Source organism: Sarcophilus harrisii, chromosome 2 (assembly GCF_902635505.1).
Source record: "Sarcophilus harrisii chromosome 2, mSarHar1.11, whole genome shotgun sequence".
NCBI lineage: Eukaryota > Metazoa > Chordata > Mammalia > Dasyuromorphia > Dasyuridae > Sarcophilus > Sarcophilus harrisii.
Window position 1 is genome coordinate 36,617,210 of NC_045427.1, and position 26,511 is coordinate 36,643,720.

At 39.6% G+C, this 26,511-nt stretch overlaps 1 long non-coding RNA gene across 1 annotated transcript; it reads right to left on the reverse strand.

The window, feature by feature from the left end:
* Positions 1-8,012: 8,012 nt before the first annotated feature.
* LOC116421270 lies at positions 8,013-16,092 on the reverse strand. The gene is made up of 3 exons (XR_004231574.1): positions 15,664-16,092; positions 11,266-11,353; positions 8,013-8,049 (listed from the first exon to the last, which is right to left on the reverse strand). It is a non-coding gene; the product is annotated as an uncharacterized LOC116421270 (long non-coding RNA).
* Between the last annotated feature and the right edge of the window lie 10,419 nt (positions 16,093-26,511).

Consider the following 26,511-nt stretch of genomic DNA (forward strand, 5'->3'; position numbering starts at 1 on the left):
CTAATACTGACCCAGGCAAAATTAGAGGGAACACTGTGCACAGAATGGAAGAGGCAATAGTCCTATTGGTCTTTGCACTGGTCAGGCTCTAAGTTGGAGCCCCATGTTCAGTTCTGTACATTATACTTGAGAAAGAGTAACTACAAGAAGCTGACCAGGAAGGTAAGGAATCTGGAGACTACACCATATGAGAACTTCTGTTGAGGGAATTGTGGGAATTTAGTCCCAAGTATGTGTCAACCTGTCCTATGGAATAACAGCAACAGTAAGAAGAGTAATAATAACTACATCTTTGAGGTTTTCAGAATCTTTTACATGTTTTATTGTTGGAGCTTCCTGACAACTCTGTGCAGTAGGTACTATTATTATCCTATTTTATAGATAAGTAAATTGAGACAGAGGTTTAGTGTCTTTCCCAGGATCATACATATTTGAACTTCCTAACTTCAACTTCCAGGACACAGGACACAAGACATGAGGAATCAGTGGTCTCATGCAGAAGGATAATCCTTGTTCCACCTGGCCTTCTAGGGCAGAAGTGTGAGGCAGATTTAGGCTTGATATAAGGAAAATCTTCCTAACCATGAGAGGAACTCAGAAGTTGAAGAGGCTTCCCCAGAAGTCAGTGGGCTCTCTCACTGCAGTTCTTCAAGAAGTTCAACGACAGTTTACCAGCAATGTTGGGCAGAAAACACTTAGTCTAGAAGAGGATGGAGAACCTTTGATACGTCTTCTAGTTCTGAGATTCTGGCATTCTGTGAGGACCGCAGGTGGTCATTTGTGTTTGTCTTGATGGCTGAGTCCATCTGCTTCTGAGGGAAAACAACCAAACAAGCAACAAAGGGAGAGGAAAAGCTTAAAGAAAAAAATCAGAAGGCATCAAAACAAACAATTCTACTGAAGAAGAAAAAAGGAGGGGGAACTTATTTAAATAGACAGTGTGGATACAAAGGGAATTTGAAAGACAGAGAGAGAAAGAGACAGACAGAGACAGAAAGACAGACAGAGAGAGTCAGAGAAAGACAGAGCTAGAGAGACAGAAAGAGGCAGAGAAAGATAGAGAGACAGAGAGAGAAAGGGAGGGTGGAGAAAGAGAGAAGAGAGAATCAGAAACAAGAGACAGACAGAGATAAAAAGGAGGCAGATAACAGACTGAATACAAAATTGTGGCATATATCTGAAGGAAGTACAAAAGTCAGAATGTGATGAGATTAACAAGGAAAATTTAAAAAAAGAGGAAAAGGATTTTTAAAAGATGTATCTGGGGAAAGAGTGGGATGAAAGAAGGGATAGTACTATTGCTTTTGAGGATGGGACAATAATGGATGATGGAGAGAAGGCAGAGATGCTCAGTTTTTTTTTCTGTTGTTTATTTTAATAAGAAGAATGATCTTTTAAACTAGAAGGGACAAAAAATGGGCTGTGATTTAATACTCATAATTAATAGGGAAATGGTGAGAAAGCCCCAGCAGCCCCTGATGGATTCTAGTCATCAGCCCCAATGACTACATTGCAGGTGGCTGGAAAACCCATCAGATATGATACCTGAGTGATTGTCATTGAGTTCTAAAAACTATGAAGAAAGAGAGAAATGCTGTGAGACTAGGAAAATCAAACAGCACCTTAATGTTTTAAAAAGAGAGAGAAGTAGAATCTACAGACTGTACACCAAGGAGCTTGGCTTGAATTACTAAAAAAAAAGTCAAAACATATTATTAAAGAAATGGTTGATTTTAAATTGAGAAAGAAATAGTGATCACAAAGAACCAGAATGGTTTCATCAGAGCAATACATCAACTTCCTTCTCCTTTTTGATGATTTGGTAGATCGGGATGGTGCTACAGGAACAGAGATGGGGACTAGACCTGTGATTTGCCAAATATAAAGAGCTATTAGTGATGAAACTCCCTCTCCCAGTAGAGTTTAGCACCTGAGAGAGCAAAATCTAAAGCACTGAGAAGCTGATTTACTTGCCCCGAGTCCCTTGTCTAGTATGTGTCAGAAAAAGGATTTGAATCCTGGTCTTCCTGACTTTGAAAAAGCCAGCTCTCAAACCATTACACATCACTGCCTTTCATACAGATACAGTTTACCTATAATTTAGGAAAGCCTATGATTAGATATTTTATGATATCCTTGTGGACAAGATGGAAAGACACAGGCTAGAAATAATAAGTGTAGGTGGATTTGGTTGAATAGTTGGACACAAGGACTCATCATTAATGACTCGGGGTCCAATGGCATGCTCCCAGGAATCTCTGCTGTTTGATATGGTTATGGTTGACTGCTAAAGATACAGACGTCATAGCTATCAGATTTGCAGATAGCATGAAGCTCGAAAGGATAGCTGACTTACTAAATGGCAGTCAAGATCCAAAAAGATCTAGAGATACTGGTACATTGGGTAGAGTCAAATACGGTGAAATTTAAAGAATTAAATATGAATTCAAAAATTCAGCTTCATAATTAAAATATGGGGAAAATATGATTAGTTTGAAAGAGATCCAGGGATACTAATGGATTGCAAACTATGAGTCAACAATGAGAAGCAACCAAACATATATATATATATATATATATATATATATATATATATACCTGGTTTACATTAGGAAAGACTTAACTAGGAAGATGGGAGATCCATTGTACCCTGCTCTGATCAGACTGCCTCTGAATATTGTGTTGAGTTCTAGGCACCACATTTTAGGAAGGACATCACTAAGCTGAAGAAGATCCAGAGAAGGGCAACTAAGATGTGGAGGACTCCAAGTTCCTACCCTATGGTGGAGCAGTTGAAGGAACCTGGATGCTCAATCTAGAAGAAGGAGAGGCTTCAGAGAGATGTGATTAATTATACATTGATTCAGTGCCCACCATGTGCTATATATGTTTTGCTTGCTTTGTTTCCAAGAACAGATTTGGAAAAATGGGTAGAAACCACAGTTAGGTATGTTGACCAGATATAAGGAAAAAAATTCCTAAAATTTATACCATCCAAAAGGAGAATGGGTTTCCTCAGGTTGTAATGGGTTCTCCTTCACCAGAAGTCTTTGAGCAGAAGTGGAAGACTCACTTTTTGGGCATGTTGAAGTGGGAGATTCTCAATGAAATATGGGTTTGTGCCCAATGGTTTTTCTGATCTCCCTTCTGACTCAGAAATTTTTGGACTATGGAATTCTGCTAGAACATGGAATGGTAATTTGTTTTCATGTCAATAACTACCAAGTTGAAAAATTGTTTAAAAAAACTATCAAGTTTGATGCCCTAGTCCAGGGAATATCCTAAAGGGCAGTCACCCCTTTCACTTCACACTACTTAAGGCTCTAACAACTTGCTGTATAATGAGATCAGAATAAGCATATTGTAACACACCAATTAATGGACTATATGCCAGCTAGGATTGGGAAGTGTATCCATTTCAACTATCCAGAAGAACTGAAGGTCTCCTTAGCAGAGCCTTCACAGGTCAGCAGATGGTGCTGAAACCCAAACCAACAAGAACCTTTCAGCTGAAAGGAAATCTTCTCTAAGGAATTGAGAGAGGAAGGGGAAGGAGACTCAAAGGACAGATCTCTGGAAAGGTTATATTATATTTCCCATGTTCTATGAAAATCAGATTTTAAAGGAAAATGTTATTCTGCTGCTGCTCAGGCAAATATGTAAAATCCTACAGGAAGACAAAAATAAAAATGACTGTCCTTTTTCTTGGAAAAAAACAAGTTTTAACCCTGACACCACTTTTGACTATTTTTTCTTTTACTTTATTCTCTGATGAAGAAGTGGCCCTTCTCCTCTCCAAGGTCCACCTTTCTACAGGCACACTTGATCCCATTTCCTGTTTTCTCCAGCTGACTGACCCAAGTATGATTCCCTCTTGGTCTATAACCTTAAATAGCTCCCTATATACTTGTTCTTTCACTGTTGCCCTCAAGCAAAGCCAAAACTTAGAGAAACAGTTAGTTAACTTTGACTTTTTAAAAATCTCAAGAAATCCTACTATCCCTGCCATCTTTATTTATCCTTCCTTTATTAGTCAACCTCCTTAAAAAAGCCATCTACACTTAGTAATTCCACTTTCTCTCTGAACTTCTGAACCCTCTACAATCTGACTTGATTTCATCACTCAGCTGAAACTCCATTTCCTAAAGTTACCAATAATATCTTCTTAATTGTCAAATCCAACCTTTTCTCAGTCCCCTTGTTTCTCAACCTCTCTGTAGCATTTGAAAACCTTGACTTTCTCTGATTCTGTTCTCTATTGTTTCTCCTATCTTTTTGGTTGTTCTTTCTCAGTCTCCTTTTACACTAACTTGTATTTACCCCCAAATCTCTGCCCTGAACTGTTTCCTCTTCATTTTACCCTCCTTCATTTGGCTGTCTCATCATTTCTTATGGTTTCAATCATCATTCATATGCAGATTGTATATATATCATATATATGCCCCCACATACATACAAATATATGTGTGTATATGTATATACATATATATAATATACATATGTATATGTATATATACATATATAATATACATATTATATCTATATCTATGTATGTGTATATAATCAAATGCATGTTATATATATATATATATATATATATATATATATATATCCAATCCTAGTCTCTCTGTTGAGCACCAATCCCATATCACTGATTACATACTCAACTCAACATGTCCAATATAGAACTCATCATCTTTCCCCCAAAACTCACTACCCTTCTGAATTGTCCTAGTTTTGTCAAAGATAGCATCATTTTCCCAATCATCCAGATATGAAAAATCAGTATCATCTTTTATTCCAATCAGTTGCCAAATCTTACTGTTTTTCTCTCTCTACATTTGATCTTATCTTTCTAGGTTTCAACCCTGGACAATTATAATATCTGCCTATATGGGGTTTTCTTGTCCCAATTGTCTTCCTATTCCAATCCTCCAGTCAGTAATCAAAATTATTTTCTTAAAGGGCAAGTTTGACTATACCACTCCTCCACTCAACCAACTCAGGTAGTTTCTTATTCCCACTAAGATCAAATATAAGTTCATCTATTCAACCTTTAAAGTTCTTTCTACTTCTCCAGTCTACTTTGACACAACCATACCTTGCTTGCTATTGAACACACACAGCTCTCTTCTCCCATATCCAGGACCTTGCACTGACTTTCCTCCATGTTTAGGAGGCTTCCTCTTGGTTTCCTTGGTTTTCATACCACCTTTTGTAAGAATACCCTCAGCCTCTAGTTCTTTTCTATGCAAGGTGTCTGTTTTGTATTTTACATATTCCTTTCTTGCCCATTAGAATATTAGCTTTTTGAGGATAGGGACTGTTTAGTTTTGATTTTGTATATCCTGCACTTAACACAAAATTAAATTGCTCATTTCAATTGTTTAATAAATGTCTTCAACTGACAAATTGATTAATTAGTATCACTACAAGATTTGGAAGAGCTCTAGTTAAGTAATCGCTGGATTATTTAATGGATTAAATTACTACCTCTATGCTGATGATTCTCAAATCTACCTGTCTTCCAGTCTCTCTGGTGATCTCCAGTGCCACATCTCCAACTGCCTTTTCAGTTATCTCAAACTAGATGTCCAGCAGACATCTTAAACTCAACATGTCCAAAACAGAAATCATTATTTTCCCCCTAAACTCTCCCTCTTGCCTTCCCTACTACTGCAGAGGACAATACCATCCTCCCATCTCTCAGGCTCACAAACTAGGTATCATCCTGGACTTCTCACTTTCTCTCACCATCCCTCTCCCATACCCAAGCTGTTGCCAAAGCCTGTTGATGTTGCCTTTGTAGCATCTCTTGAATGAGCTCCTCTTCTCCCCTTTGTCACTGACCCCACTCCAGTGAAGGTTCTCATCATCCTACATCTGGATTACTATAATAGCTTAGGGGTAGTCTCTTGCCTCAAATCTCTTCCATTCCAATCCATCCTCCATTCAGCCACTAAAGTGATTTTCCAAAAATTCAGATCCAACCATATCACACACACCCCAACTCAATCAACTCCAATGGTTTCCTCTCAACCTCCAAAGTCAAATTCAAAATTCTGGCATTCAAAGCCCTTCATAACCTAACCCCTTCTGCCTTTCCAGCCTCCTTTATACCTGATTCCCCCAAACCTACTCTTCAATCCAGTGTCCCAGCCTCCTGGCTGCTCCATGAACAAGACTCTCCATGTCTCTGCTCCAGGCATTTTCTCTGGCCATTCCCCAGTCTTGAATGCTCTCCCTCTTCTCTTCCTTCTGGCTCCCCTGTCTTCCTTTAACTCCCAACTAAAACCTTACCTTCTATAGGAAGCTTTTTCCAACCCCCATTAATTCTAGTGTCTTCCCCATGCTACTTATTTCCTATTTATCTTCTATATCGCATGTTCGTATTTATGTGTTTGCTCATTGTCTCCCCATTAGACTATAAACTCTTTGAGGGCAGGGATGTCTTTTGCTTCATTTATCATCAGCACTTAACATAATGCCTGGCATATAGTAAGCGCTTAATAAATGTTTATTGATTGATGATTTGGATGGAGTTAATTCCAACCAAGCCTTCCTCTTCTAATTCATCCTACAATTTGTTATCAGTCCAATTTTCCTAAAGTGCCACTTGGACATAACCTGCTCAGAAATCTCTATTGGATTTCTATTGATTACAGAATTCAACCCAAGCTCCACAGCTTGCCATACTAATGAACTTCCCAATTGGAAAGAATGGTGGACCAAGATTTAAATCCTGGTTCTTTTCTTAACCAGATATATGATCCTTAGCAAGATACTTCCCCAAACTGGGCCTTCTCTGTCAAATGAGACAGTTGGACAAGAAAATCTAAGGTTACTTATCTGGCTCAAAATCCTGTGGTCCTAACAGAATCCTTGCCTTCCTTTCTGCTCTGCTCAAATGCCATGCCCTTCTTGAAACCTTCCCTAATACTTCCTGGCTGTTAGAATTCTCTCTTCTTCAATTTTTCTGAAATGCTTATTTGCGTTATTGTCTTATCCCTACCTCCAGCCCCTGCAGACTATATGCTTCTTTAGGGCACAGAGGGGTTCCAGGCCTAAAGTCCCACAGATTGTAAGTGTCAAAGGCAGGATCTGATAATTCTCAGACTGTGGCTAATCAATGGGAATTAAGAATCCAATGAAACCTTTGGATCTGAGGAAAATGGACAATGAATGAAGCACGGAAACCGTGGAACTTTTCTAATACTAGCTCTGCTGATTGCATTCTCCCCAGCTCCAACCTGGATGGCTCACCATTTAAACAGCCCAATAGAACAAAGATTTACCATCTAGAGGGGAGGTTTGGAGAGGAAGGCAACGAGCCTGGAAAACGCACACTCTGTGAAAGTTTCCCTTGGCCAAATCTCTGAGTCTACAGCAATCCTGGCCTTAAAAACCTAATATTTGGGTGGTTATTTTTATTCTTTGAAGCCTGCCACCAAAAGAAAGCATTCCCCATCACCAGCCCTGGCCAGACTGCAGGAACCATTGTAAAAGAGGAAAGCTTCTTGATCAAAGTACCAGTTCTGGAGTCAGAGGAGACCTAGGTTTGGATCTCACCTCAGTTTCCTCATTTGTAAAGTGAAGAAATTAAACTGGCTTGTTGATTTTCATCTGGAAGTAACCTTAGACATCATCTACTTCACTGTGATTTTACAGATGAGGAAACTGAGGTCAGATAAGGTAAGGGACAGGTCCACAATTGAATAGATAGCAAGCAGCGTCTAGGTCCTCTGATCCAAATTCAGGGCATTTTCCATTGCACCACACTGCTCGTAAGAAGGATACTATGATTCTTTGCACCTCTGCATCATAGGAAAAAGTGAGAGGAGGCAGTTATTCCATGTTTTGCCCCTTTGATCTGCCTGTGCTAGGATTTTTCTCTTTTGACTAGGATTTAGGATCTTTGTAGGAAAACAGGAGGACATAGACCCATGGAGAGAGTCTTCACTGAACTTTAGGACTCATTATGGGAAAGCATCGTTTAAGACAATGAATCTTACCTCCAGTGCCAGCGACCTCGGCCTTCTCGGCCTTCTCCTGTGGTACCATTAATAAAACCAAGAGAAATAGATATTAGTAAAGGAATTCTTAAATTTTTTTCTATCCTGAATCCCTTGAGCAGTCTGGTTAATTTGTAATCTTGAAAGACTACACTAGACTAAACTAGAATTATGGTTTAAAAATGCATAAAATAAAATACATGGGATTATAAAAGACATCAAACACATTAAAACACATCTATCGAAAGATATTTTTTAAAAGATTTCAGGTTAAGAACCCCTAGAATAGGGAAATCACTTTGCCTGAGGCAGCCCAAAGTCGAGAGGAGTATTAGAGTGGAATGGAGTTGGTGAAGTAAGGTTTAGGAAAGTTGTCTTTGCTCAGAAGATTTTTTTAAAAAGATGAGTTATTTCCATTTGAAATGCTTGCTTTCAAGCATTCAGAACTCAGCCAGACAGAGCTTTGGAAGAAAGCAGCTGGACTAAAGAATGGGGTACTGGAAAGAGTCTCAGACTAAGTATCAAAAGACTCAGTGTCTTATCCTTCTTCTGCTACTAATTTATTATGTGACCTTGACCAGGGATATTCTGTTTCTCTCTGAGGTCTCAATACTCCATCTGCAAAATGAGAGAGTTGTACTAGGTCAGAAGTATCAGCCCCCAGACTTCAAATCCCATAACAATCCCAAATGCTCCCTAATCAGATTAAAATGTAAGGGGAAACTGATAAATGATCAAAGATATGATACATGTCTAAAAATTATAAATTCATATACATCCTTTGATTTAATACCACTATTAGTATGAATAATAAATGAGATTTAAAAGGGGGGCAAGGAAAAGGACTTATATGTACAAAAATATTTGTATCAGCTTTCTTCTTCATACAAACAATTGGAAATTGAGGGGATGCCCATCAGTTGGAGAATGGCTGAATCAATGACTCTCATGGAATATTGTTGTTACATGGGAAGTGGTGAGCAGAATGCTCTTGGAGACAAAACCTGGAACGTCCTTCATGAACTCAAGCAAAGTGAAATGTACTGCATACAAAGTAATAGCAATATTCTGGAATGACCAACTGTGAATGACTGCTATTCTCATTAGTACAATGATCCATGACTACTCTGAAGTACTTAGGATGAAAAATCCTAGCCATACCCAGAGAAGAATCTGATTGTGTCTGAATACAGATTGAAGCATTCATTCTCTTCTCTCTCTCTCTCTCTCTCTCTCTCGCTCTCGCTCTCGCTCTCGCTCTCTCTCTCTAATTTTATTTTTTTAGGGTTTTTTAAATTAGGGTGGGAAATCTCTGTCTGAATACAGATTGAAGTATTCATTCTTTCCTCCCTCCCTCCCTCTTCTCTCTCTGTCTCTCTAGATCTCCCTTTCTCTATGTCTCCTTTTCTGTCTCTCTCCCTCTCTCTTTCTCTGTCTCTCTCTCTCTCACTTTATTTTTCTTTAGAGTTTTTTTTATTAGCGTAGTAGATCTTTGTCTGAATACAGACTCAAGCATTCATTCTCTCCTCCCTCCCTCCTTCTCTTTCTCTGTCTCTTTTTCTCTCTGTGTGTATCTCTAGATCTCTCTCTCTTTCTCTGTGTCTCCCTTTCTGTCTCTTTCTCTCTCTCTGCTCTCTCTCTCTCTCTCTCCTCTCTTTTCTCTCCCTCTCTTTTCCTCTTTCTTCTCTCTCTCACTTTGTTTTTCTTGAGAGTTTTTTTTTTATTAGTGCAGGAGAGCTATGTTTTCTTTTATAACATGACTTTTATGGAATGTTTTGCACAACTTCACATGTGGTTTCTTCATGAGGCCTGGGGGTGGGAATAAAGGGAGAGAATCTAGAATTCAAAAGCTTAAAAAATGAAAAAATGTTTTAAATGTAACAGCAAGAAATATTAAATAAATAAATGAGATTTAAAATAAGAAAAATTGTTATGGAGAACTATTTAACAAATAAATGGAAATATAATGAAACATGGGTATTACATTTAAAAACTGAGACAAGCCCGCAGGGATCTTCACATGTGTTTTTGTGGCCATATTTCTTTGTTTGACCCTAGTGTCCTAAATCATCTCTAACCCCCCTCCCAGTTCTGACATTTTGAGTCCAAGGATGCTGGATAAGAAACCACTTCATCATCTGCACAGGTAGAATGAGTCAGCAATTAAAAAAAAAACACAAAAACATTTGAATTATCATCATCTCAGCCTGTTAAATTTCTGACTTTACATTTGTCTATTTGGAATCCCTGTGATATGGTCCAAAGAAGTTGAGGCCTGTGGGTCATTTCTGGTGATTATAACATTGGGGCCAGAAACCAGCATCCCCTGAATTGAAAGTATAAGGAAGGGCCTTGATCTGGACTCCGGCTGAGGCATCTATTATTTTACAATCAGATTATTGTTTACAATCAGATTCCCATATTTTTACCCACATGGAAATGCTGGCTCAGTAAGCAAGCAGTTTTCCTGATGCTGAGTGAAATGAACAAAACCAGCAGATCGTTATACACAGCAACAACAAGATTATATGATGATCAATTATACACTTAACAACAATATTATATGAGGATCAGTTCTGATGGGCGTGGCCCTCTTCAACATTGATGACTCAAACCAGTTCCACTTGTTCAGTGATGAAGAGAGCCATCTACACCCAGAGAGAAAACCATGGGAACAGAGTGTGGAACACAACATAGCATTTTCATTCTCTCTGTTATTTGCTTGCATTTTGTTTTCTTTTTCAGTTTTTCTTTTTCTTCCTTCTTGACCTGATTTTTCTTATGCAACAAGCTAACTATATAATTATGTATACATATATTGGATTTAACATGTATTTCAACATATTTAATGTGTATTGGACTACCCGCCAGGAAGGGGAGAAAGGGGGAGGAAGAAGGGGAAATTTTGGAACAAAAGGTTTTCCAACATTAAAGTTAATGTTGGAAAAATTACCCATCCATATGCTTTGTAAATAAAAAGCTTTAATAAAGAAAAAAGAAAGCACAGTTTTCTCTAGCCATGAGTAGCTGTTGAATACTTTAAAAGGGTCAGCAGGCCACAGTTGGTCAAGCCATTGCATGATCTCCTTCCTGAAGCTGTTTGTTCCTCTTAAGGTAAAATTGACCTTAAGCAAAAGTAACATTGATTTAAGTCCTTCAGAATCAGAGACCCAACAATAGGGATCTGTTTCTCTACTCCAGCCCAGTCTGACTTGGTTCATTTCATAAATACAACTACAAAAGGACTTTTTACCTCTAGGGAAGACTCCTGGGTCTTGATCTCCCCTACTTCACTCCAGCTGAAGCCAGCAACATCCACCAGACAGCTATCCAGCAGAACACTGTGGAAATCCCAAGAAGAAAACAAAGAAGAGGAAATAAAGATTTGAAGATGTGAAAGGACTGCAGCATTCAATGAAATATTCAATTCAATTTTATTCACATTTCTCAAAATGCTTCACAAATAGGCAATATAAAGAAAGCCAAAGGCCGTGAACTTGAAGGCAATAATCAATTGACAAGCATTTAATAAGAGCAGCTGGGTTGCACAGTGGGTAGAACAGTAGGCTTGGAATCAGGAGGACTCATGTTTGGGAGTTCAAATCCAGCCTCAGACACTTACAAGCCGTGGAATCCTGCGCAAGTCACTTAATTCTGTCTACTTTAGTTTCCTTACCTGTAAAATGTACTGGAGGAGGACATGGCAAACCACTCCTGTATGTCTGCCAAGAAAACCCCAAAATGGGTCATAAAGAATCAGGCATGGAAAAATCTCCAGCCATAGCATTGTGGTAGGCACTTGGCTTTTAAGGACAAATGGAACAACTGGGCCTGCCCTTAGAGAGCTTATATTCAATTGGGGATGTGTGGCAAACAACTAGAATAGAATGTTGCTATTGGAAGAGAATCCCACGGGCACGGTGGCTAGAGGAATGAGCTGGGCCGAGTCCTACTTCTGACACCAATGAGTTATATGATCATGAGTAAATCGCTTAATCTCTTGGTCTTTAAAGGTACAAAGTCAGATCACTTGCCATTCTGTGTTGGTGAAGGGAGGCTTCCTGACAGGTATACCCTGTATGGATGAAATCACAGATCTAGACATTCTTCCATCCCCACTTCTTCCAAATAAATCACAGCCAAAGGGAACCTTAAAGATGATCTAATGCTAATCTCACCCCTGAATTTTAGAAAGGAGAAAACTGAGGCCCACAGAGAGTTTAAATGATTCTTCTAGTAGATCACATAGTAGAAAGTGAACCAGATTAGAACTCGGGATCTGTTACCTAGCACATAGTTGATATTGTTCAGCTTTGTCCAACTCTTCATGACCTTGTTTGTGTTTTTTTTTTTTGGTCAAGAGATACTGGAGTAGTTTGCCATTTCATTCTCTAGTTCATTTTACAGATGAGAAAACTGAGGCAAATAGGGTTGCCCAGGGCCACACAGCTAGAAAGTGTCTGAGGCTAAATTTGAACTCTGATCTTACTGACTCCAGCCCCAGTAATCTATCCACTGTGTCACCTAGCTTTCCACACAGAGTAGGTGTTTAATAAATGCTCTTTGATTGATTGATTCCTGTCCCCAATTCAATAATAATAGCTAATGTTTAAAGGTGTGTAAAGTGCTGTTTACATGTAATTTCCTTTGTTCTTCACAATAACCCTGTAAGGTAGATGCTAATATTAGCTCCATTTTATAAATGGAGGCTTTTTACAAATTTTACAAACTGAGGCAAACAGGTTAAGTGACTTGTCCAGGATAACATGTGTTTGAAGAAGAATTTACCTTCCTGAAAACAAGTCCAACACTCTATTATTATTCCATCTAGCTGAAGGGGAACTTAGAAGTCAATTAATACAACTCCCTAACATCCTTGAGGAAATTAACCCAAATTAACCAAAACAGGATTCACATCAATCAGGATTCAAATCCAAATTCTCCAAAAACCTAGCACTATTTACATTAAGCCCCATTGTCTCCATATCATGAAAGGTGTTAAAAAATTCTTAAGAATGTCTCCAAACAAAATTAATTTTAATTCATTTTTATCTTTAAATAAGGCAAACACTTTGGGGAGGCAAGGAGAAAAGAATTCAAGGAAAGGTTGTGGGGGGAGATCTGATAGTATGGTAGAACTCCAAAAATTTGGAATCAGTGGTCACTCTATGTCTACACAGCACAAAATAAAATGGAGAATTGGAGCTACTATCTGGATAATTAAAAGCCTGTGACCAGGAGTATACAGGTAATTGTTTATCAACCAGTTCTCTGAAAAAAGAGTATATTTTTAAGTACTATTTACATGATTAACATTTTTTCAATCACTTTCTTAACTCGCTATCTGAGAAAAAGTGCTGGAAAAAATAGAAAATAATGTGGCAGAAACTAGGCATTGACTAATACTTAACATTCTATACCAAAATAAGGTCAAAACAGGTTCATGATTTAAACATAAAGGGGGATATCATAAGCAAATTAAGAGAACAAGGGATACTCTACCTCTCAGATCTGGGGGGAAAGAAGGAATTGATGGCCAAAGAAGAAATAGAGAACATTATGAAATGCAAAATGGATAATTTTGATTATGTTAAATTAAATAGGTTTGTACAAACAAAACCAATGTAGCCAAGATTAGAAGATAAACAGAAAACTGGGAGAAAATTTTTGCATCCAAGTGTTCTGATAAAGGCCTCATTTCTAAAATATATAGAGAATTGGCTCAAATTTACAAGAATACAAGCCATTCTCCAATTGATAATGATCAAAAGATATAAACAAACAATTTTCAGTCAAAAAATTAGTCATTTCTAGTCATATGCTTCCAGAGAGAGGTCTATGGGGACTGGATGTGGATCACAGAATAGTATTTTCACCTTCTTTGTTGTGTGCTTAGTTTTTTCTTTCTCATTCTCCCCCCCCCCCGCTTTTGATCTGATTTTTCTTGTGCAGCATGATAAATGTGGAAATATGTATAGAAGAATTGTACATGTTTAACATATATTGGATTACTTGCTTTCTGCGGGGGTCGGGGGGGGAGGAAGGAGGGAGTGTATTTGGAAAATAAAATAAAAAAAAAAACATTATCAGAAAAGATACCACCCAACCATGAATTGGGATACTTATGTAGAGGTTTTCACATGGTCTGGAATAGAATAGACTTTGGTTTCCAAAGCTGAGGCTGTGCCCAATTTCGGCCATTAAAAGAATGATTTAGACCATTGATGTTAAATAAAAACAGGGGACTGATAAACTTTAAGGATTCCTGGAAGTCTCAAATTTACTTAGTCATCCATATTCTAAACTCCTGTTTCATGTATAAAATGAAGATGATGGTATTGCCAAAATGTTATAGGGAGACCCAAGGATGAATTTTTAAAAATATTATCTCAATGTGAGTTATTATTTTCTATTTCTATGTTTCTATTTCTAATCAAAAATTGATTGAATTCCTACTCAAAGCATTAATTCCCTGGTGATCTCAAAGAATTGTTCTCAAATTTTTTGTTTTTTTTTTTTTAACACTATTCAAAATTATTTGGCTTTTGATAATGTGGATGACAAAGAGAGAGAGAGAGAGAGAGAGAGAGAGAGAGAGAGAGAGAGAGAGAGAGAGAGAGAGAGAGAAAGAGAGAGAGAGAGAGAGAGAGTTACTATATTAGAAATTTTAAAACCTTGGTATTATTATTAAAATATTTTTGAAAAAAATTAAATACTATTAAAAGTAATCATATCATGATTTTTTTTAAAAAAACTGTTTTGTTGTCATGAACCTCCTGAAAAAATCTTGGGGACCTTCAACAGTTTCCTTGACCACCCTTTGATCGAAAGAAACCCAATTACCCTCCCTCTGCATCTTGGTTTCCTATTTGTCAAACAGGCATTAAGAACTACTCTACCCACCCATCATGATTATTGTGAGAATCAAAAATACCTGGGTTCTCTGCCATGACCGTGAACAAGCCATCAAACCTACTTAGGCTCAACTTCCTCACTTATTAAATGAGGACAGTAATAATAGCTAATAATATACAGTGTTTAAAGATTAGCAAAATATTTTACACAAACTCCTTTAAAACACTGAAGACAACAAGTCTAATGTCTTTCTTTCCTCCTCTTAGTATCTACTAAGGGGAGTTCAAATGGTATAAGTCCCACAAAGCATTTTGGAAACTTCAAAGTATCATAGGAAAGTAATTTGTTGTTGTTATGGAAAAATTATTTGAGAAGTTCAAAGTGTCATAAAAATATAATTCATTGTTATCAGTATTTTTCTTATCTTTACGCATAAGCATAATCATCAGTTTTATTAATTGGATGTAATATACCAGAACAGACTGAAATAATTCTAAAAATCCTGAAACAGTCAGTCTATCATTTTATTCTGTTCTAGAAGCTCAATAAGCCCCTGTTCGAGAGGGAGAAAACTTCCGAACTGACAAAGCATTCCAAATGGGACATCACCCACACCTTTCTGACTAAAACCCAAGGCTTGGGTAGAAACAAACCAGAACCACCTGCAAATGTTCCAGAGGGGAACAGACCTCCCTCCAGATGGGCCCAGCAACGGCCTCAGGTAAAGCTCCTCCCTGTACCTTAGCTGGATACCAAGAGGGGAAGGGGAGACCCATGAGGAAAAGAATCCACCTACTTGCATGAAGTGACATTTGCTGATAACGAAACACATGCTTCCGACCTTCAGTTGGGCTCCGAAACATTCATGGCAATCTTGAGCACGGTTCATATAAACATATACTTTGAAAAGGCCCAGAGCCTGCTTAAAGCCTGAAGCTGCCTGCTTGGGATCGGCCTTGGGTTGGGAGTCTATAGATTAGTCCAGAAGCCTGTCTGCTCCTAATCAGGTTGAGTTGATGTTCAGGGAGCTGCTATAGAAACTCCCACAGGGAGGCCAGTTAGGGACCAAAAGGCTGCAGTTGCTAAGGAGAGCCTCACTGTTGCCGCGAAGGAGACCCTGTCGCTAGGAGACATCTGGCCAGTTACCAGGGCTCTCACGTCAGCAGTAACCCCTTGAACAAACTGAGCCAGCAAAGAGCATCCTTCCTTGGCCAGGGAACTATGCCTCTCTGCTTCACATTCCCTCCCTCCCTTTCTCTTTCTTTCTCCCTTCCTTCCCTCTTCCTTCCTTCCTTCCTTCCTTCCTTCCTTCCTTCCTTCCTTCCTTCCTTCCTTCCTTCCTTCCTTCCTTCCTTCCTTCCTTCCTTCCTTCTTTCCTTCCTTCCTTCCTTTTTCCTTCCTTCCTCCCTCCCTCCCTCCCTCTTTCTTTTTCTTTCTTTCTTCTAATTCTTTCTTTCCGCTCTATTTTTCTTCCCTTACCATCTTTCTCTCAGTCTCTGTCTCTTCTCACTTTGTTTTTTCTCTCTCCCTTTCCTCTCTCCCTTTCCCCTCTTCTTCTCTCCTTCTCTCTCTTCTATCTCTCCATTTATCTCTCTACCTATGTATTTTTCTATCTCTGTTTCTTTCTGTCTCTGAGTTTCTATCTTTATATCTCTGTCTCTCTTTCTTCCTCAATCATTCACACTCTCTGTGTGTCTTTCTCTATTTCTGTCTCTGTCTCTGTTTCTATCTTTCTGTTTCTGTCTCTTTGTTTCTGTCAGTTTGTCTCTTTCTTTCATCTATCAATCAATATGAATTTATTAAGTACCTACTATGTACCAGGCACTGTGTCAACCTCTGGGGCAATAAAAAGTGTTTTGTAAAAGACTGTCCTTTCTCCAAGGAACTTACAGTCTAAAGGGGAAGGCAACATGTAAACACATGTATATAAAGCAAATATATACACATCTCTTGGATGTCTCTTGGATGTCCTAGTCCCAGCAGCACTCACCCTGTGGCCACTTCTTCCGTGTCACACAAGGCCTGCATTCTGGAAAAGAGAAATGTTCATGGGTTAAAAGGAAATGGGGCATATTGATCAGACCCTGGAGGTACAAGCCTCCATCCCACTCCAGAGAGTACAGGTCCCACAGGATTCATTCAAAATTCCCCTTATTCATTCTATCTGATCCACCTCCCCAAATCCTAGGAGATTAAGGGTATGTTGTACATGAAGAAAGTGAGGCACACAGAGATTGTTTAAAAATCTTTAAACCAGCTTTGATGGGATGTTTCTTCTTGCTCCCTTTGCTTCAAGTGTATATGATTTGATAACTATACGTTTGTTATATGAATGAATCAATTCGAAAGTTCCATCCATCCCTGCAAGTAATAATTATGCCAAAATGATTTTTTTTTGGCTGAGTCAATTGGGATTAAGTGACTTGCCTAGGGTCACACAGAGAGGAAGTGTTAAATATCTGAGACCAGATTTGAACTCAGGTCCTCCTGACTTCAGGGCTGGTGCTGTATCCTCTGTGCCACCTAGCTGCCCCCAAAATGATTTTTCTAAAGTGCATATCTAAACATGGCACTCTTTAAATCAATAAACTCCAATGGCTTCCTGTTGCTTGTAGGAACAATATAAAATTCTCTATTTGGTATTTAAAGCCCTTTACAATCTTATCCCAAATCTCTCTGTCCAGTTTCATTATGCATTCCTCCCCTCACCACCTTATATGATCCACCCAAACTAGCTCCTCTCTCTCTATATATATATATATCTTTATCTCTGTCTCTGTTGTCTCTATCTGCCTCTGTGTCTGTCTTTGTCTCTGTCTCTCTGTCTCTGTTTCTGTCTCTGTCTCTCTGTCTCCCTCTGTCTCTGTCTGTCTATCTGTCTGTCTGTCTCTCTCTCTCTCTGTGTGTCTCTCTGTTTCTTTCTGTTTCTCTCTCTCTCTCTCTCTCTCTCTCTCTCTCTCTCTCTCTCTCTCTCTGTCTCTCTCTCTCTTTCTCACACACACACCCCTCCCAGAATCTCTCTTCCTTTAAGATCAAGCTCAGGTATTATCTTCTGGTGTGAAACCAAGTCTCTAAGTTGTCCATACATAGTTATTTACATGTTATATTCCCCATTAGATTGTAAGCTCATTGAGGACAGAAACCCTTTACCTTTTTTTTTTTTTTTTTTACCTCCAGCACTTAGGCACTTAATACTATATCCTAGTCTCAGCAGCACTCACCCTGTGGCCACTTCTTCCGTGTCACACAAGTCCTGCATTCTGGAAAAGAGAAAAGTTCTTGGGTTAAAAGGAAATGGGGAACCCAAGTTCCTTGGGTTTTTTTTTTAATATTTATTCTGAATACTTATTTATATATGTATTATTTCTTCTCATTAGAATGTAAGCTCCTTGAGGGTAAAGACTCTTTCATTCTTTGTATTTGAATCCCTAGATCCTAACACAGAGGCCAATATATAGTAAGTAGGCAATAAATGTTTGTTGATTGGTTGTCTGACCCCTTCCCTGCCTTTACTGGGTCATGTGCATCTAAGTTGCTGTGGCCAAAAATAGTCCAGGAGCCAGGCCAACCTGCTGGGGCTGATTTTTTGGTGAACTGAACGAGGCTAGACCTCAGCTGATGGACACACAGTCGGAGCCATGATGGAAGCTTTTTTGACTCATTGAGACCTGGTAAAGCTTGTGGTCTCTTGGCCCAATCTTCACGAAGCCAGGGTCACCCCATGCCATCATGAGACATATTGCTCCAGGAGACATATGAGATCCCCACCCCCAAAAGGCAGCCTGAAAGCTGCCCAGTTTCCTTGGTTCCCTCATTGTGCCAACTTTACTCTAGCTCATCCTCTTCCTCCTCCTCTTCTTCCACTTCTCCATTTCCTTCTTCCAGCACCTCTTCTAGATCCTCTTGAATCCTAGGCAACTCCCTGAAAGAAGAAGGAGAGATGATGAAAATGATGAAAGGAGGAGACAATGAAAATGACAAAAGGGGGAGAGATGATGAAAATGACCTTTGGGGGGAATACTATCAGGCTAAAACATTTTAAAGAGCCGAATTTTATATATCTTATCATTTTAAATGATATTTATATATAATTTTCAAGAGCTGCATTTTATTCGTGGATGGACACATTTAAGGCTTGTATACATTCCCACGTTTTTGTTCTGATGCCAGACACTTAACATGAAGCTTACTTGTACTGATTTATGCATTCCCATTACGCTGTTTAATTTATAGAGACAATAGGGTGCAGTGTTCAGAGCTTGGCTTAGAGTCTCGAAGACCTCTGACATTTATTACCTGTGCGACTAGTCCTTTCCAACTAAGTCACAGGAAGTTCTGTAGCTCCTTTCCCAAATGGTTGTTAAAAAGAAGGCTTAAGTCGGAGGATTTCAATTCGAATTTTGATTCTGTTACCCATGTGAGAACCATGCAAAATCATTTAGCTCTCTGGGCAGGGGATTTCATGTAATGATTTCTAAGGCTTCTCTTTCAGCTCTACAGTTATGATTCTGTGAGCCTTAAATGAGGTAATTCAGGACAATAGAAGGAGCACCTCATAAGTATTTGTTGTTTCCAGAAGGCATTTGTCCCATGGGCCCATGATTTAGGGCCCAAAAGGAGCCTCCACTCTAGCCCTTTTGCTCCAGTACCCTTCTCTAATTGCCACAAGAACACAATGAATTTGTCAAATTAGTTAACGGTTACCTTGGAACAAGGGAGAAACTGGCCCTGAAGGGATGAATGATGGAATAAGGGAGGGGGGAGGAACCATGGTAACAGCAAATTCTTAGGAGGAGGTGGGGAGAAATGGAGAATGACTAAGAAGGCCACAGAGGGACTCTGAGTTTGGGGAATGAAAGTATGAGAGCTCTAGGCTAGAACTGTACTTTCTTCCCAAAGTAGTGATTCATTGTCTTTATTATATAATCCATCTAGGACTGAATGGGATGAGTCAATACATGGGTAGAAAAAGGCTAATTCATTTATTTCAGCTAAAAGAGTCCCAAGTATACACTTAGGAGCATAGATTCCGGGCTACAAGGGACCTCAGAAGTCATTGCCTGCCAAACCCTTCATTCAAAAACTGTAGCTAACTCTCAATCCATCTCCCAACTGAGTGGGGATAGAATCCAGCTGCAGAATGAGGTACGCATTTTCAGGTGATGTGGGGATTTGCTTTACTTAACTATGTATATCTGCTATCCAGGCCTTATTTTTCTTTGCCTCCCTCCTTCCCCTATGCTGGAAAAGAAAGGTAGGAATAGGGGGAAGGAAGGAAGGAGGAAATGAAGGAAGAAAGGGAGAGAGGGAGGAAAAATGAAAAAAGGGAGGAAGGAAGTGAAAGGAAAGAAGGAAGGAGGGAGGGAGGGATGGAAGAAGAAAAGGAAAAAGGGAGAGATGAAGACAAGGAGAAAGAACGGAAAGAAGGGAGAGAGGGAAGGAGGCAGGAAAAAGGGAGGGAGGGAGGAAGAAAGGAAGAAAGGGAGGAAGGAAGGAAGGAAGGATGAAAGAAGGAAGGAAGGGAAGGATGAAAGAAGGAAGGAAGGGAAGGGTGAAAGAAGGAAGGGAAGGATAGAAAAGGAAGGAAGGAAAGAAAAGAGAAAAAAGAATGAAAGAAAAGAAGAAGAAGAAAGAGGAGGAGGAGGAGGAGAAAGAGGAGAAGAAGAAGGAGAAGGAGGAGGAGGAGGAGGGAAGGAGGGAGGGAGGGAAGGAGGAGGGGAAGAAAGTTATTGGCATCTTTCTTAAAAATGAAAAACAGAGGGAGGTCAGAAAGAAGCATAGCCAAGCAGGACAGCTTTGAAAACTACAAGTCGAACTAATTGTGTACTTAAAAATAAAAGTCAGTTGTACATAAATGGGAATGTTGCGATTTCATGAAAAAACTTCTCATTCTGTTCTACTATACACATGGAAGTTCTAATTGTTCCAGTACTTGTAAGTTCAGAATTAAAATTAAGATTTTAGAAATATTTAAAGAAACAAAACAGGATCAGAGAGGTTAAGTCAGTTGCAACTTCAGGATTCAATTCTAGGTCCTCTGATCCTGGCCAGATCAGGTGCTTTTTCCTCTGGACCATACACCATAAAAGGCAGCATGACAGAATACAATAATAGAAATTATATCGAGCTTTAAAAGTGTCCAGAGCACTTGACAAATATCATCCCATTTGATCTTCATAGCAGCCATGGAAGGTAAGTCTATGATGCTCAGATTTATTTTTACGAATAGGAAAACTGAGGTACAGAGATATTGAAACTGGATTCCCACAATCTCCATAAGTGCCTGAGAATAATCGGAACTCCTGGATCTTTGCCTGGTGTGGAACTTATCAATTGTAGTGTTGGAGCTTGACTCATAAAAACCTGAGTAGAAATCCTGCCACTTACCAGTGTGTGATCTGAACAAATTACCCTCCTCTTGATTTTAATGTCTTTTCCTGTAAAATGAGGGGACAGGACTGGATGGATTCACCAATCAGTCCCTTCCAACTTTAGATCTAAGGTCCTCTGAGGCGCCTGTGGTGTAAGGCCATCAGTCACCCACCCTTGAACTCTGGAAAGCTAAGATTCCTTTCCGCTCTAATATCTTATGAGCTTATAAATGTGTGAAAATCCTTGGGGTTCCTACCTGAGCATCTCCCCTCCATCTGTCTCTATGAATTCATCCATCGGGGCAGCCTCCTGGCACCCTTGGCCCCCGCAGTCGGTGGGAGAGCCATTTTGGTTTTCCTCTTCCTCTTCCCAATCAGGATCTACATCTTCCACAATGAGGTCCAAATTCATGTGTGCCCTGGGAATAATGCTGGCTACAGTGGGAAAGGGGGGCGGGATACAGAGCAGAGAAAGGGGAGATTAGGAAATGTTCCTACATCCAGGCCATAGCCCAAGTCTCTTGTAGAGCAAGTCCGAATTTAAGATCTGCAGCAGCTAGATATGTCTGTCCTAATTCTGATCAAGACCCAAAGTAATTACAATTTTCTTACTATCGACTTTGTTTTCATTTCTAAGCAGACTTGGGTGAAAAGGCACCTACTAAACAGTTGGACGATTTTGGTGGTACAGCAGGAAAAGCAATGGCTTTGGAATCAAATCTAAGGGGCTGTGTTCAAATCCTGTGATGAGTATCGGGGAGCTTGGGAAATCATTTATCCATCCCATGGGACTCAATTTCTCTCTACTCTAAAATGAGGGAGAGGGACAAGATGGTTTCTGAGATTTCTTCCAGTGCTGGATCGATGAACTTTGTTAGTTGCCAGTTGAAAGTTTAAATGAATAAATAAATACTCTTTTTTTCTCTCAATCATTTCATGTGTTTTTATTGTCCCCTCTCAGGTACTGATTGGGTTTAGAGTAAATATTCCTCATTGCTGTTCTCAGTGGGTGCTCCTTCACGTAGACTTCTCTAGAAGCAAAAATCAATGTCGTGAGAAATGGACTTCGATTTTTTTTTCTCCCAACACTTAAATAAGTAGAGAGTCCTCATTTAAGGTGGAACACAGAGATGATTAAAACAGGGACCCATGACAACAAAACTGATTGAGGCTTTTATCTTGCAGTGGCCAGCACTTTGGGGGGCTTAGAGGCCAATAAATAGAACCCACCCCTCCAGGGATTTCCTCAGCTGTTTAGATGGAAGGGGTCTCTCCTTAGGTTTCCAGTGTTCAACATTCTAATATTTCTATTATCCAATGGTTAAAAGCAATTTAATCATGAAAGCTAAAACCAAGTTCTAAAAGGCAGAAATTAATCATTGAGACTCGATGAAGCCCCTATTATGTGCCAAGCACTGTGTTAGGTACAAGGACAAAGAATAAAACAATCTCTACTCACAAGATCCTTAACAGTCTAATGAGGAATTACTTGGTTAGGCACAAATCTAGCAGGAAAAGATCTGGGAGTTCTTGTGGCCCATAAGCTAAACATAAATCATTAGTCTTTATTAACCAAAGGGTTAAGGATACTCTAAGGATATACGTATCTTTGTGCAGTTTACTTTGGAAGCAATTGGCATCTGTACAGAGGCGCAATTTCCCTTTTTGTGGCTCTTTCCTCAGAAGCCCTAATTTGCCTTCTTTTTTGCTTTAAAGTACACAAAGCATTTTTCTCACAACTTTTTGTGATGGGCAATGCCCTGAAGTGTCCCATTTTAATGGTAAGGAAACTGAGGTACCAGGATCATTTGGCTAGGAAGTATCAGAAATAAGCTTTTAATCCAGCCAGAGTCAAAACAAGCACAGAGTAGCTACAGCTTTGTACCCCAGGCACTGAGAGCTGGGGAAGTATGTTTCCTCTCCCTGACACAGTGCCAGCCTATCCAATTCACTCCGAAGTCTTGCCAGGCCCTAAGAAGCCAGCCCTCAGGGTCTGATAGCTGGGACCAACTCTTCTGGTAGCAAGCAAGATGCCCCCCCCAACCCCAACTCCCTCACCTGCACTGGTTTGCAGTGGTGTAGGCTATGAACAATGGCCCAACTGCCCCCTCCCCTCCCCTGCAAATGGCTAATTCGGGAATTTGTTTTTCATGATCATACACATTTTTTAATGGGCTGGGTTTTTCTTGCTTTCTTATTGTGTGGGGGAGAGGAAGGAGGAGGAGGGAGGCAGAGAATGGGAACTGAAAATAAAATAAAATTGAATGTTTGGTTTAGTTTGGTCTCCTTTGTTTTTTTCCAACACCTCCAAGCACAAGTATAGTCTCCCACACTGAGTGGGATTTTAATAAATTTTTGTGGACGATTGTAACAGTTGATATTTCATATCAAAAGATCAATCAACAAACATTTATTAAGTACCTACTATATGCTAGATACTATGCTAGGTGCTTGAGATAATAAGTGCAAAGAATGAAAGGACCCTATTTGAAAGGATTTTAAATGTCAAATCATACATACTAATACTCTTTCTTCCTCTCCCTCTTCCTCTCTTCCTCTCTCTCCCTCCTACTCTCTCTCTCTCTCTCTCTCTCTCTCTCTCTCTCTCTCTCTCTCTAAACACACACACACACACACACACACACACACACACACACACATCATGGCTGTCAAATTTCTTCTTGAATCCCTTCCAGTCCTCTAGTATAGATTAAAAAAATACCCTTCCCCTTCTGCCTCAAGTCCTTTAGCCTCCACTGTCCTCCTTTTCATGGCCTCCTGGAACTTTCCTTCATGGGGAACAAGCTCCCATCATTCTGATTCTTATTTGCACATAGTCCTTCCTTCTGGTGTTCATTAGCTTTCTCCTCAACGACACCACATCTCAGCCCTTTCTCTTAAAATTAACTGCTCCTTTCACAAGCATTTGTCTTTCACTTTCACATGGCTAGAAGATCCTACATACTAATTAGTAACAATAAATATTATTTACTTTAGGATTTACAAAGCTATGTATACATGTTTATACACACACATATATCTTTTTATTTGATTTTCACAACCTATGAAATAGGTGCTATTATTGTCCCCTTTTTCAGATGGGGAAACTGAGGCTGACAAAGATACACAGCTAGAAAGTGCCTAAAGCAGAATTCAAATTTACCTTCATCTCTCCAAGTTCAACATTCTAACTATCCACTTATGCCCCCTAGCTGCCATTACCCAATATCCACCTCTTCTCTTTTAAAGTTTACTCAATCCTGGGGAGATTTTTTTTTTCTGCTGCCTGTGGACAATCACTCTCCCATCTCCCCAATACATTCACCTACATGGTTCTCCATCCCAGACCTGCTTCCTTCAAATACCCTCAGCGTTCAGTTCTCCCACCTTCACTGTACACTTACGGTGTTTACATAGGTAGGTGCTTAATAAATGCTTGTTTCTTTGCCTCACACACCTGAGTTCTCACAACCTCTGTCTCCAGTCTCCCTTAAGCACACACAGAAGTCCTCAGATCTTAAGACACCATACACATCCTCTGCTGAAATTTTATAGAATTCATCGTTTTAGCTCAGAACCTGGTTCTCCTGATTTCAAGTCCAGAATTTTTTCCTTTAGCCATATTACTAAGGGAACATAGATTAATAGGAAAATAGGACCTTCCCCAGAGAGCCAAACAAGGGGTTCCCCCCAACCCCACCCCACAGAGGAACATCTCAGCCAAAAATACAAATGAATTCTGCAGGGCTGGTCCAATGGGAAATGCTTTCTCTTGAGAAGCATCAATGTTATTCACACAGTGGTTGGATTGTTGTTACTATTGCACATCATCATTAAGCCCTGCAGAAGTATAAACATCAACATCACTGTTATTAATAGCAATAGAATATGCCATTATGAGGGTACCGTCTTCAAAAGTAATAAATATGCCATTATGAGGGTACCGTTTTCAAAAGTAATAAATATGCCCTATTAGCTCAATATTATTAATGCCCAATGCATAATGTTATGTCACATCAACAGAGCACTTTAAATTCACCAAGCATTAAGCCATTGGGATGATCCACTTTTCTTTTTTTATTAGTCAATTCACTATGACAAAGAGGGAGAGGGAGCTGAAGGGAGGAGAGATTTCTTGCAAAGGCAGCGGATTCACTCTGCAGAGTTCCAGAGTCATTCAGAAAGCAGTTAGCCCTGGCCAAGCCTTTCCAAGGATGTTTGATGGGGATCCCTCATAACCCCCTGCGAGACAGTTTTGTACACTTCTCCCCATTTTACAGATGGGGACATCCAGGCACTAAGAAGAAAGAAGCATGGGCTAAATCATGATTTGACCTCTGATCTGGGAATCAGATCATCCAAAGAACTCTTGGGAAGCCTAGAGCGGGCCAGCCAGGACCATCCAAATGAGAAGCCTTTCAACATAAGAATCAGAGTCCTGTGTTTTCTCCAAGAGGGAGACCGGAGAAAAATCTGTCTCTAGTAAAGAAGCCCTACTGTTGGTCAACTCTCCTTAGACATCTTGGTACAGAGAGAACTTGGAGTTACTTCTGTTTTCATCACCTCCCTTATGACCATGCTTCAGGGCATATTTTTCTCCAAATTTGGGTTTATGTCTTCAGCCCAGAAACACTCCTAGCAGGCTCCCTTCTCTGTTTGTTTCAGAGGCTTCCAAGTGACTTCACCCCTGAAACAAAAGGAGAAGATGGGATGAATCAGCAGAGATGTTGACTGACTTGAAATAATAGAGAATATCTGTAATCTTCCTGCTTCCTAACTCATTCCCTTCAAATATAACCCTTATTCTATTAGTTTCCTTCAAACATCACCAATACTCATATATCCACCACCCTAGCCTACACTTTTATCTCCTCTCACTTGGATCCTTTTTTTTCTGAGACATTTGGGATTAAGTGACTTGCCCAGGGTCACACAGCCAGGACATGTTAAGTGTCTGAGGCAAGATTTGAATTCAGGTCCTCCTGACTTCAGGGCTGGTGCTCTAACCACTACATCACCTAGCTACCCCATCTCACTTGGATCCTAAATGTCCTATTGCCTCCATTCTCTCCCTATTCCAACCTGATCTCCACACAGTTCCCAAAATCCAGGTCCAATGATGTTATTCCCCTACTCAACTACTCAACAAATTCCCATGATTCCCTATTATCTATAGGATCAAAAAAAAATCCTCAGTTTTATATTTAAAGCCTTTCACTTCATGCTCCCAACCTACCTTTCTAGTCTTACTATGCATTGACCTTTATTGTGTG